Source organism: Hypanus sabinus, chromosome 11 (genome assembly GCF_030144855.1).
Source record: "Hypanus sabinus isolate sHypSab1 chromosome 11, sHypSab1.hap1, whole genome shotgun sequence".
Taxonomy (NCBI): Eukaryota; Metazoa; Chordata; class Chondrichthyes; order Myliobatiformes; family Dasyatidae; genus Hypanus; species Hypanus sabinus.
In genome coordinates, this window is record NC_082716.1 from 64,387,211 (window position 1) to 64,401,731 (window position 14,521).

The window sequence follows — 14,521 nt, forward strand, 5'->3', positions numbered from 1 at the left end:
TGAAGAGATTTGGTATGTCAACAAATACACTCAAAAACTTCTATAGTTATACTGTGGAGAGCATTCTGACAGGCTGTATCACTGTCTGGTATGGAGGGGCTACTGCACAAGACCGAATGAAGCTGCAGAGGGTTGTAAATTTAGTCAGCTCTACCTTGGGCACTGAACTCTAGCACCCAGGGCATGCCCTCTTCTCACTGTTATCATGAGGTAGGAGGTACAGAAGCCTGAAGGCACACACTCAGTAATTCAGGAACAGCTTCTTCCCCTCTGCCATCTGTTTCCTAAATTAACAAAGAACCCTTGGACACTACCTCACTTTTTTTACAGATATAGTATTTCTGTTTTTTGCATGATTTTTAATCTATTCATAGAAACATAGAAAACCTACAGCACAATACAGGTCCTTTGGCCCACAAAGTTGCACTGAACACGTCCCTACCTTAGAAATTACTAGGCTTACCCATAGCCCTCTATTTTTCTAAGCTCCATGTACTTGTCTTTTAAAAGTCTCTTAAAAGACCCAATGTATCTGCCTCCACCACCGTTGCCGGCAGCCCATTCCACGCACACGGTATATGTATATTGAATATATGTATATTTAATATACATATACTGTATAAAATATACTGATTAAGATTTACTTATTTATTTACTATTATTATTTTTTCTTCTGTATTATGTATTGCATTGAACTGCTGCTGCTAAGTTAACAAATTTCACATCACGTGCCAGTGATAATAAACCTGATTCTGATTCTAGGTGACATTCAGCCTGACGGCAAGAAGGTGATAAAACTACACCAAAGCCATCCGTCTCAGTGAAACACGGATGAGCAATGAAGTAGTGAATAGTTGGAATACTGATGTATGTTCTGAAATTGTTGAGGAAAATTGTTTCTAACTATAATTAAGTAAATAGTTTTATTTGTAGCTTTAAATTGATTTAAATAAATTTGCAATTATTTGTCACTGCTTTGAATTTGCTGTTCTATATTCCTTGACTCTGCATTGTAAATCAAAAATCTTTATAGCTTTTATGTAATAGCCAGAAACGGAGAGGGGGGCACTAGGGATCTTGCCTGGTAGCCAAAGGGTTAGAAACCAAAATAAGAGGTTGGGAACCACTGCTTTAGAGAATCCTGCACTAGGACTCTCAGATTCCCTTGCATTTTCTACTTCCGAATTTGCTTCCTGTTTAGAAATAGTCGACGCCTTTGTTACTACTACTAAAGTGCATGACCATACACTTCCCAACACTGTATTCCATGTTGTCATTCGTCCTTTGGAGTCGAAGACGATCACGACTTCTGTCAGGTGGAGGGTTTGTGACTGTGGGTCCGGATGTGACTGGTGAGGCCAATCTGGGCGCTGAAAGCTCGCCCACATGTGGGACACATCGGGGTAGGTGCTGCAGTGGAAGTGGAGGTTGTTCGAGCCTTGCGCGCGGCACATTTCCTCTGAGCCTCTGCGGTGCATCTGATTTCTGCTGCATACGCTCCTTTAGTGGTCCTGCTCCACCAGGTTGGGTGGTCCAGAGCAAGCGATTCCCTGTAGAGAGTGCGGGACAGTGGGTTGTTTCAGAGTGAATGGGTCATGCCCGGGGGGTCTGGGTAGCCCACTTTGCCTGAACTCTCCACATCTCCAAGCTGCCTGATAACTTAGAGATAATGGGTAGAAAGGAAACAAATGAGCCTCAAGAGTGAAATGATGCAAACCATCATAATGGCTGGATGAGTCATTCAGCAAGCCAAGGACATGGTAATAAAACACTTCAGGCAACTGGATAGAAACCTGTTTAAATATCAAAAGCCATAGGAGTAGAATTAGGCTACTCAGCACACTGAGACTGCTCCGCCATTCCATCATGGCTGATTTATTATCCCTGTCAACCCCATTCTCCTACCTTCACCCTGTAACCTTTGATACTCTACTAATCAAGAACCTCTCAACCTCCATTTTCAATATTCTTAGTGATGGCCTCCATATGTGGTAATGAATTAAGCAGATTCAACAGCCCCTCTAGCTTAAGAAATTCCTCCTCATTTTTGCTCTAAATGGATGTCCCTCTATTCTGAGGCTATGCCCTCCGGTCCTAGACTCCCTCACTATAGCAAGTGTCCTCTCCACATGCACTCTATCTAAGCCTTTCAACATTCAATAAGTTTCAATGAGATACACCCTCATTTTTCTAAACTCTAGCAAGTACAGGCCCAGAGCCATCAAACACAACTCGTTCATTAACGTTTTCCCAGAATCATTGGAAGTAAATGCCTCTGGACCCTTTTTAATGCTAACACATCTTTTGTTAGATAAGGTGCCCAAAACTGCTCATAATACTCCAAGTGCTGTCTGGTCAATGCCTTATAAAGTTTCAGCATTACGTCTGTGCTCTTTTGTTCTAGTCTTCATCAAAACGGAGAAACAGAAATTTACAGCACATTACAGGAACTTCAGCCCACAATGTTGTGCTGACCATGTAACCTACTCTAGAAACTGCCTCGATGGTTTCCAGTGACGTCATCGTTGAGAATGGCAGCATAAGTCACTAGCTCCTCTGGAAAAACGCGTATTAAGCCCCGTTAACCCATCAAATATAATATTTTTCAAAAAATATTTGAACTGAAAAGAGGGGCAAGAATGGGGAGAAGAAATGGAAATTTAAAAAGTGACACTGTGGAGCCTGCATCCGAGAGGAGTGCAGTGAGTGGCTCTCCTACCCGACTGCGTGCTAGTGAGGCGGCCTCTGGGCCTTGTTCAGGCGAAGCGGTGAATGTGTTCGAAATCCTGAAAGAGATAAGGGAGGTCCAGAAAGAAATAAAGCAGCAGCTCCATGATATTAAGGCAGAGCTCGCCAGCGTTAATCAAAAAATAGCGGTGGCAGAGACTCGCATTGAGAAGGTGGAAGATCGCGTTCAAAACGTGGAACGGATACTGAGCAAGACAATAAAAATAATACATCACCAAGAAGGTAAATTGCTTGACCTGGAGGGAAGATCACGGTGGAAAAATATCAGAATCTACAACGTTCCCGAAGGATCGGAGAGCTCGTCCATGATGGAGTTTGTTGGAAAGTTACTGCGGGACGCGCTGGATCTTCCCCCGGCTATGAAACCGGAAGTCGAAAGAGCCCACCGCGTGTTAGGCCCAATACCTACCCAGCATAGAAAGCCACGTTCAATAATAATTAAATTCCTTCAGTACAGCACCAAGGCGGAGATTCTACGAAGGGCCTGGGGTATGAAGAGAGTGTTTTTAGAGGATAAATTAATATATTTTGACCAAGGTTACCCCCCCCCCGTGGTCCTCCAGAAACACAAAGAATTCTCTGAACTCAAGCTAGTACTAAAGCAAAATAAGATTAGATTTCAAACTACATACCCTGCTAAACTTTGAGTGTTTTATGACAACGGGACGCAGTTGTACCAGACAGTGGAAGAGGCAACTACAGACATGAAGGCCAGAGGGTTGCCTGTCAGCGTGACCAAAACGAGTGAAAGCCTGACTGAAGAATTATCCCACTCCGCTTGGGAAATAATGCAAGAATCGAGAAAGCAGGAGACGGGAGGAGGTCGAGAGAAATATATCAGGAAGAGACTGGGAGATTCCCAAAGACAGTCCTCACCCCATTCAGTAGAGCCATAAGGTTTGGCTAACTTTAAAAATGTTGAGAAGCTAAAGGGAAGCAAAAGTAGACGTGATATACCTATCTTGAGAAATACTTACTATAATGTGGATTTTATATTACTTAGTTGTTATTCTTTATTCGCTCACTTACTCCCTTTTTCCCACCAAAATGAGAATATATATATGTATGTGTGTATATATGTGTGTGTGTGTGTGTGTGTGTATATATATAAATATAGGAGGAGTACACAGGGAAATCTTTTCTGTGTAATGGATTTGTTCACTGACTTTTATGAATACTGCAATGGGGGCCCTCAACTCACAAGTAGGAGGGGTTATCCCCCACAGCTAGACATTTCCTCTAGCTCAATGCAGGGTCATCTACTAGAGACCACAGCCTCGGAATCACACACTCGTTGCCATTTTTGTTATTATTTGCGTTTCTTGGTTCTTATTTGTTCAGGGAGTAGATCGATTAAGTTTTATTCTAATTTCAATGATACATTGACAGATAAATACAGATGGCTAAGGACAAGGTAAAATTCATTTCTTTTAATGTAAATGGGCTATTAAATCCAATCAAACGTAAGAGAATTTTATCCAAAATGAAAAAAGAACAAGCCTATGTCGTATATTTACAGGAAACTCATTTAAGTGATAATGAGCATAAAAAACTAAAGAGAATGGGCTTCACTAATCTGTTTTTCTCCTCATATAAATCAGGACATAGGAGAGGAGTTGCTATTATCTCAAGTAAGCTAAATTTTGAAAAAGTATTCGAAATGGGAGATAAAAAGAGCCGATATATTCTGGAAAGGGGGAATATAAATGGCAATTCAGTTACTCTATTGAATATATACACACCCCCGGGAAGTGAGATTGGTTTCTTTCAGAAAATTACTGATATTATGGTAACGGAAACAGAAGGTCTCCTGATATGTGGGGCAGACTTAAATTTACAATTACAACCAAACTTAGACTCTTCCAATAGAAAAACCTATGAAACAAAATCTTTACATAAGAAAGTTAATACACTTTTTGAGGATGTTGGTTTAATTGATATATGGAGGGACCTTTTCCCTGACAGAAGGGATCACACTCATTATTCTGCTCCCCATTCTGTATATACAAGAACAGACTATTTCATAACATTTGGAAAAGACAAAGACAAGATAAACACCTGTGGAATTGGGACAATAGATGTAAGTGACCATGCACCTATATATTTATCTGTTGATTTTGACCTACAACCAAAGAATACTATTTGGAAACTAAATTCAAGTCTACTCAATGATCTGTACTTTAAGGAACAAATAAAAAAGAAATTGGTCTCTACTTAGAATTTAATGATAATGGACAGGTTTCACCTCCCATTTTATGAGATACTCTGAAGGCCGTCTTAAGAGGGAAAATTATAGTGATATCTTCATATAAGAAAAAAATAAAGAATAAAACATTAGAGGAATTACAAAATAGGCTGAAGGAACTAGAGAAAAAACACAAATTGAACTTGGCACAGGATACATCAGGGGAAAGTAAAAGAATTAGGAATGAAATAAATAATTCGGCTATGCAAGTAATCAGGAAAAACAACGTTTCTGAAACAGAGACATTATGAAAGTGGATCAAAATCTATGAAAATACTGGCGTGGAAAATGAAAAAAAAGATAGCAGAAAATACAATTCATAGAATTAGGGACCCAAGAACAAAAATAATAAAAAATAAGCTAAGTGAAATTCAAAAAGCTTTTGAAGTGTTTTACAAAACTCTATATTCCAAAGTTCCAAGGGGAAGCATAACCCAAATTGACACCTCCTTGAATTCTCTAGAGTTACCCACTTTAAGCGAAGAACAAAATAGAAGGATGACTGCTGACATAACTGAAGTTGAATTAAAAGCTGCAATTAGTAGGCTTAAATTAAGCAAGTCACCAGGATCAGATAGGTATATGACAGAGTGGTACAAAGAATTTAAAAATGAGTTAATGTAGATTATAGGTTATTTACCTCCATCATGGCCAAACGATTAGACGAGTTTTTACCCATACTGATACATAACGATCAGACAGGTTTTATACGACAACGCCAGACACAAGACAATATACGAAGGACACTTCGCATTATGGATCATATACAAAAAAATAAAATTGAAGCAATAGTGATAAGCATGGACGCGGAAAAAGCATTTGATTCGGTTAATTGGAATTTTCTTTACAGAGTTTTACACAGATTTGGTTTCCAAGACACAATTATTAAAACTATGCAGACACTATATGACAATCCTACTGCTAGGATTAAAATCAATGGATATTTATCAAATAGTCTTTCTCTAGAAAGGGGCACGAGACAGGGTTGTGCATGGTCACCACTACTCTTCGTGTTATATCTGGAACCATTAACTCAATACATCAGACAAAATGAAGATATATGGGGAATTACTACTAAAGGGACAGAGCATAAATTGGCTTGTTATACAGATGACATTTTGATTTACCTAGGGCAACCAACGTACCTTTTACCTAAATTGATGCAATCCTTTGAACAATATGGTCAATTATCAGGATACAAGATCAACATAGATAAAACCCAATTACTTTCATATTACTATAGCCCACCAAGAGAAATTGAAGGTCGATACCCCTGGGCATGGCACACAGAGTCTTTCAAATATTTGGGCATCATTATGCCAAAAGATTTGGCAAAATTATCAGAATGTAATTATCAGCCTTTATATAAAAAAAATTAAGGAAGATATGGCAAGATGGAACCTGATTCCTTTTTTTCAGTCTCAGTTCAAGGATTGAGTCTATTAAAATGAATATACTGCCCAGACTGTTATATCTCTTTCAGACCCGACCAACAGAGATTAATCAAAATCAATTCAATGAATGGAACAAGATGTTATCAAGGTATATTTGGCTGGGTAAAAGGCCTAGAGTTCGTCTCAAAACTTTGCAGTTAACAAAGGAAAAGGGGGGATGGGACCTGCCTTCTCTTAGAGATTATTATTTTGCAGGACAGTTGAGAGCTGTGATATGTTGGTGCAACCCATCATATGACGCTCAATGGAAAAACATTGAGGAGCGGGTATTTCCCATCACCATACAAGCAGTTTTGGCTGATAACAACCTGAAAAGGTACATAAATACTATTGATAACCCATGGGTGAAATTGACTCTTAAAATATGGAAAATTACTATAAAAGAATATAATCTAGAGGGAGATATTGCAATTCTTAAATGGTGTGCATATGACTCAGATTTTACACCAAATGAATTGGATGCTAGATTTAAGGACTGGACAGCTAAAGGAATAACAGTTCTTTGCAACATAATGAAAGAAGGAACACTGTTCAGTTTTGAAATGCTTAAAGAGAAACACTTATTAGAAAACCGAGGTTTTTTTATCGGCATTTACAGATGCGACAATATGTTAATAAGATGTTTAAAGATGTAACCAAGGCAAATACATGCTTGATAGAGCTCTTTAGAAAAGCATATAATTCAGAGAATGGTAGCAGAATCATTTCAAGCATGTATAAGCGGTTGTCAAATCTTAAAACACACTCGACTTCATACATTGAAACAAAATGGGAGAAGGAAGGAGAGATAATTATATCTGAGGAAGAATGGACAATAATAAGGAGATATCAATGGAAGTGTACCAATTCACAGAAATGGAGGGAGTTTGGATGGAAAAACTTGATAAGATATTTTATTACACCCTTTCAGAAATCCCATTATGATAGTAACCTCCCTGTTTGCTGGAGAAATTGTGGAAATCAAAATGCAAATCATTATCATAATTTTTGGGACTGCCCTGTTATCAAAAACTATTGGAGGGGAATATACAATGCCCTACAAGACATGTTTCAATGTGAAATACCCTTGGAGAGTAAGACCATATATTTTGGATATATACCTCAAGAATGGTTGAAAAGAGATAAATATTTAATAAATATACTGTTGGTGGCTGGTAAAAAGACTCTTACTAGGAAATGGTTATCACAGGAGAGCCCAACTTTAAATACATGAATGGAAATTACTATGGACATTTACAAAAGGGAGAAGATAACAGCATCTGTTAACCATAAACTGGAACAATGTGATTCATACTGGGAAAAATGGTTTAACTACATAATGCCTCATAGGCCTGATTTTATTCTCACAAATCAATGAATCTGTTGTAAAAAAAAGATCACTCCCTACTTGTACATAGTTCTTTCCTTTTGCTTGTTTTTTTCTTTCCACTCTTTTCTATAAGTGTATACCTCAGATAAATACTTTGTGGAGATTTGTGATATATATGATTATATGATATATAGGTACAATGTCTGAAATACATCTTAAGGAAATGTTTGTTTGATGATGAACTTCAATAAAAAAATAACGAAAAAAACTGCCTAGACTTTCCCTACTGCATAGCCCTCTATTTTTCTAAACTCTTTGTACCTATTTAAGAATCTGTTAAAAGACCCTATTGTATACGCCTCTACCACTATTGTTGGCAGTGTGTTCCATGCACCCGCCACTCTGTGTGAAAAACCTACCTCTAACATCGCCCTTGTACCTACTTCCAAACACCTTAAAACTATGCCTCCTTGTGTTAGTCACTTCAGCCCTGGGAAAAAGCCTCAGGCTATCCACACAATCAATGCCCCTTATCATCTTATACACCTCTACCAGGTCACCTCTCATCCTCTGTCGCTCCAGGAGAAGGGGCCAAGTTCACTCAGCCTATTCTCATAAGGCATGCTCTCCAATTCAGGCAACATCCTTATAAATCTCCTCTGCACTCTCTATGGTATCCACATCCTTCCTGTAATGAGGTGACCAGAACTGAGCACAGTACTTCAAGTGGGGTCTAAGTAAGGTCTTAAATAGCTGTAACATTACCTCACAGCACTTGAACTCAATCCCATTTTTGATGAAGGCCAACACACCATACACCTTCTTAAAAACCCTGTCAACCTGCGTAGCAGCTTTGAGTGTCCTACAGACATAGACCCCAAGATCTCGCTGATCCTCCTCACTGACAAGCGTCTTACTATTAAATTAATTACCATCATCTCAAAATGAATACCAACATCAAATTTGCCTTCTTTACCACCAACTCAACCTGCAAGTTAACCATTAGGGACTCCTGCACAAGAATTCCCAATTTGGTTCGCACCGCTGAACCTTGATTTTTCTTCTCATTTAGAGAGCAGTGCATGGCTTTATTCCTTCTACCAAAATATATCACCATACACTTCCCTACACTGTCTCCAATCTGACATTTCTTTACCCATTCTCTAAAACATCTGCAGTTCTTCTGCAGATTCCCTTCTTCCTCAACACTGTCTGCTCCTCCACCTATTTTCATATCATCTGCAAATCTGGTCACAAAGAAATCAATTCCATCATCCAAATCATTAATCATGAAAAGAAACAGTCCTTACCCCGACCCCGTAGAACACCATTAGTCATAGGCAACCATCCACAATAGGCCACCTTTCTTCCCAATTTTTGCCTCCTGCTAGTCAACCAATCTTGGGTCCTTGCTAGTATCTTTTCTGTAATACTATGGCTCTTTTGTTAATCAGCCTCAGGTGTGACACCTAGTCAAAGGATTTCTGAAAATCCAAAAAAACAACATTCACTGACTCTCATTTGTCTATCCTGCCTGTTATTTCCTCTAAGAAATTCCAAAGGATTTGTCAGGCAAAATTCACCTTAAGGAAACCATGCTGACTTTGCCCTGTTTGTCATGCACCTCCAAGCACCCCAAAACCTCATGATTTATAAAGGACCCCAAAATCTTCTCAACCATTGAAGTCAGGCCTATAAATTCCTTTCTTCCGCCCACCTCCCTTCATAAAAAGCGGATTAACATTTGCAATTTTCCCGTCCTCTAGAATCATTCCAGAATATGGTGATTCCTGAAAGATCATTACTAATGTCTCCACAATCTTGTCTGCTACTTCTTTCAGAACCCTGCAGTGTAGTCCATTTGGTCCAGGTGACTTATCTACATTTCAGGCTTTCAACTTCCCAATCACTTTCTCCTTAGTAATAGGAACTACACTCACTTCTGCCCCCAACACTGTGAAATATCTCGCATAATGTTAGTGTCTTCTATGGTGAAGATTGACAAAAAATACTTGATTGACTGCCATTTCTTTCACCCCAAAACAAATTCTCCAGCATCATTTTCCCGTAGTCTAATATCCACTCTCGCTTATCATTTACTCTTTATATATTTTGCCAGGGGTGGTCGTAGAAGCAGATGTATTCGTGGCATTTAAGAAACTCTTAGATAGACATATGGAAAATGCAAAAACAAGGGCTAGATTGATCATACAATAGGTTAAAAGGTCAGCACAACATCAAGCACTGAAGGGCAAGGACTATGTAAAACACTAATGTTTTACATTCTAAATCATTGAAAACTGAAAATTATGATATGTATGTTAAAGACAGTGCTATATGTTTCCTTGTGAGATAATTTACTGACTATCAGCTTCAGTCATGGAACAAATATACATTTGCAAGGTGGCACCCAGTGTTCCTTTTGTGACGCCACAAGGTTAGTTTAAGACAGGAACATACAATGTTCATGGCATAGTTAGCCAAATACATTTTGCTAAGCATCCCGGAGTACATATGACAAAGACAATTTTTCATTTATTCAACATGCATCAATTTTAAACTTAAACAGCAGCCACTGTACAATTTTCAATTTTGGTTTACCACAGCAAGCTGGAGTCTGAGCTAAATAACAATGTTACTTTCTAGTCTGAATTTTAAAACTCAAGGAGGATGCAGCCCTGTTCCCCTAGGTGGTGAATCTGATGTTCTTATCCAATGCAGTGTTTAATCCCTGAAGTGTCAGCATTTGTTCCGATTGGCTCAGAAAGAAGCATTTTAACTGCATTTAATAGTCATTTCTGTTAGGTTTTGAAGTGTAAATTGTCTGGGATCTCTTATGGGACATTGACAGTTTATATTAATTCAATCTTTCTGAATATGCAGGTAATTGTAAAACTGGAAATGTATGAGCATTAAAGATCATATTAAGTTAATATGCATTAAAGTGAGCTCTAGCTATATATGTTTATATCCTTGTCCAAATTGCAAGTAATTTATTTACACTGGATTTCCAAATTACCTGCTTGCAATAACCAGGAACGACATTACTGAGATGGGAAGATAAAGATTGGTGATGCTTGAATCTGGTTCAAATATTTCATATTTAACCTATGTTATTTGCAGAAGTGAACATTGCTTATGGTGATTATTGTAATAGTTGTTCTTGGTAATTGTTTTTGATTCCCTGAAGCCCGTTTTTGGCCTTGTTTGCTTTGCTTTACATAATAATCATGCGGGTTGATATGCTTCACCTTCATTTGCATTGCATATGTAAGACTTTCTTCTTCTTAAAGGCCTTTTTTTTAAATGCTCTGATAAATGTATTTTTCTCCTGAGGATTCTATACCCTGCTGTGCACAAATATCATTGTCAGAATTGTTGATTCCATGTAAATTTCACCTCAGACTTGGATTCACCTTGTATATTTGTCCTGCACCTTTAAACCTGCCCCTATTGCATACCAGCTTCTCTGGAATGAAATCGTTGGAAGTAAAAACATAAATGCACTGTGCAATGGTGGAGTTACCTTGGCTATAATTTTATCATCCTCTGCGTATGATTTCAGCTACTTGTATCTTAAGTTATGCGGAGCTTCAAAGAAAATGAAGGAGATACTTTATTCATTACAAGTGCTTAAGGAGCGTGTGATAAGTCTTCAGAGCTGTATTTGTAGTCCAACATGGTAGAGGATCAGGCTCCCTTAATGCAGAGTGGAAACTCGTCTTGTTGGGAAAATCCATTTTGCTCAGCCACCACGAATGAAAAGCTAGCCAGATATCTAGAACTGATGTAGTAGAATTCATAGAGCACAGCTTCCGCATGGTATTGGCAGCAGCTAAATCTCACCTTGGTTAGAAAATGAGACTACCTCGAAGAACATGTTCAGTTTATTTATCTGAAAGTTTAAGCTACAATAAGAAAAATTGACCAATGTATCAACCACAGAATGAATGGGATAGCTTTATCTTGGAGTGAGGATTTGAATTCTGATTTGAGGTTGTAGTCAGATTCCTGCTGTACTTTACAAACCCATATCATTTGAAGGATGGGAAGAAAATGGGAAAGAGATCTGCTGACATTTTGATGTCATAAGGTCTTCTCTATAGTTTCCCTCGTATGACTCGACCTCACAATTTACCTCAGTAAGTTCTTGCATTTTACAGCACTTTCTTAAGAACTGTTGACTCATTCAGAATTCTATTATTGTTTTACCCTGCACCACCCCAGTTCACTGTGTAATGAATTGATCTATTTGAACAGTATGCAAGACTAGTTTTTCCACTGTACTGTGGTGCATGTGACAATAATATTCAAATTCCCTATTGTATAAGCTGTGTCTGCTCCGACATAGCAGAGTGACAGCACCAGCCTTGAAAACTTCCGTACATCTGAGCTCATAGACATCATTACAAATACAAGGCAAGTCTTGCAGAGAGTGAACCCACGGATAACCCACACATCTGCCCTGGATGGCGTCCCCGCCACATCTTTAGATCCTGTGTAGGTCATCCGGCCGGGGGATTCACAGACATTTTTAACCTCTCCCTAATTCAGTCCAAGGTTCCCACCTGTTTTGAAAAGACCACAATCATTCTGGTACCAAAGTGCAACAAAGTAATGTGCCTTAATGATTACTAGCCAGTGGCTTGGACATCCACCATCGTGAAGTGCTGCAATGGCACAAGTCATCTCCAGCCTCCATGACAACTTCGACCCACTGCAGTTCAAGTTCAAGTTTACTGTAATTCAACCATACACATGAAACAAGGCTGGTCTGGACCAGGTGCACAGCACAGTACATACAACTCACACACAACACAAATACTAAGGTGCATACGTGACATGCTATAAAACAAACAGTTAATGCTACTGCCGCTTCACGCATGATGAGACCTGGGTGGCGGCAGGGAGTTCAGTAGTCATACAGCCTGGGGGAAGAAGCTCTTTCCCATCCCAACAGTTCTTGTCCTTCTGCTATTGTACCTCCTGCCTGATGGTAGGGGGACAAAGAGATTGTTGGTCAGATGGGAGGGATTATTGAAAATGCCCCAAGGGCCCTGTGTACACAACACATCTGATAAATATCTGATGGGTGGAAGAGAAATCTTGATGATCCTCTCAGCAGACCTCACAATCCTTTGTAAGGACTAGCAGTCAGATACCTTACAATTCCCATACCAGATGGTGATGCAGTTGGTTAGGACCCCCTACAATTTGCCTACCAACACAATCAATTGACAGGAGATGCAATAGCCTCTGCTCTACACACCGTCCTTATACATCTGGAGAAGGATGCTTATGTAAGAATGCTGTTCTTGGACTACAGTTCAGCATTCAACACCATAATTCCCTCCAGGCTCGACAGGAAGCTCACGCTGATTTGAGCGTATTTCTATGTTATTGACTGTTCTATTCATTATAAATTACTGATTGCACATTTAGACAGAGGAGTACCATAAATATTTTTACTCCTCTTGTATGTGAAAGATGTAAGAAGTAAAGTCAATTCAATTCATGATGGTGCTCTTATAAAAATTAGTTAGAATGTTGGAGGGTGGAGAGCCTTCACCTTATACCAAAACTTCTAGAGTAAACACCAACTCTGGAGCATCTAGACATTATTAGACTACTGACTATAGCTCTGCTTTCAATACTATAATTCCAAGCAAACTCACTTCCAAACTCCTAGATCCTTTGCAACTGGATCCTTGACCTCCTGACCAATAGACTGCTATCAGTAAGGATAGGTAGCAACCCTCTACCAGGATTATCCTCAACACTGGTGCGCCACCAGTCTGTGTCCTCTGCTACCTGTACACTCAGGCCTGCGGCCAGGTTCCGCTCTAGCTCCATCTGTAAGTTTGTAGATGATATTACAGTAGGGTGCCATATCTCAAGTAACGAATCTCACCAATTTTTATTGATGAACCATAGAAAGCACTCCTTCCGGATGCATCGCAGTTTGGTACGGCAACTGCTCAGGCTGAAACTGCAGAACGGTGGACACAGCTCAGTTGATCATGGAAGATGGCCTCCGCTCTATGAACTGTCTACACTTCTTGCTACCTTGATAAAACTGCCAGCATAATCAAAGACCAGACATTTTCTTTGCTTCCCTCCCATCAAACAGAAGATACAAAGCCTGAAAGCAAGTAACCTCAGGCAAGAAAGACACCTATCCTGCTGCTACAAGACTATTCAATAAGATGGATTCCTAACTTCACAGTTTACCTTGTTATGGTATTTAACCCAACTGGCTACCTGCACTGCACTTCCCCTGTAACATTTTATTCAGCACTGTTATTATTTTACCTTGTACTATCTCAGCGCACGGTTATAATGAACTGATCTGTATGAATGGTGCACAAGTTTTTCCACTGTACTTTGGTACATTTGACAATAATCAACGAATTTATAATGTCAAAAGCAGTGTTGTTAATTTTCAGGTGCAGTTGATAAACTGCGTTCCTTATATAGGACCCAGAATGCGGAAGTGAGGAGGAAATGTATTGTAACTAAGCTTTTTCTAACATTTTTATTGTGCTTCTTGCAAAGAGTGCTCAACATCGCAGGTAGCAAATTGCAAGAGGGTCAATCTTGGTCTGGAGTCACAAGAAAGTAAAGTTCCTTCTCTGAAGAATGTTAATACATCCCATGTGACTTTCAATACCGTGAAACCGTTATAACGCGATTGTTTGGGTGCATAAAATGTCATCGCGAGAAAAGTGGGATCACATTAAATCAGGGTTCAAGAAAATCAGTGTT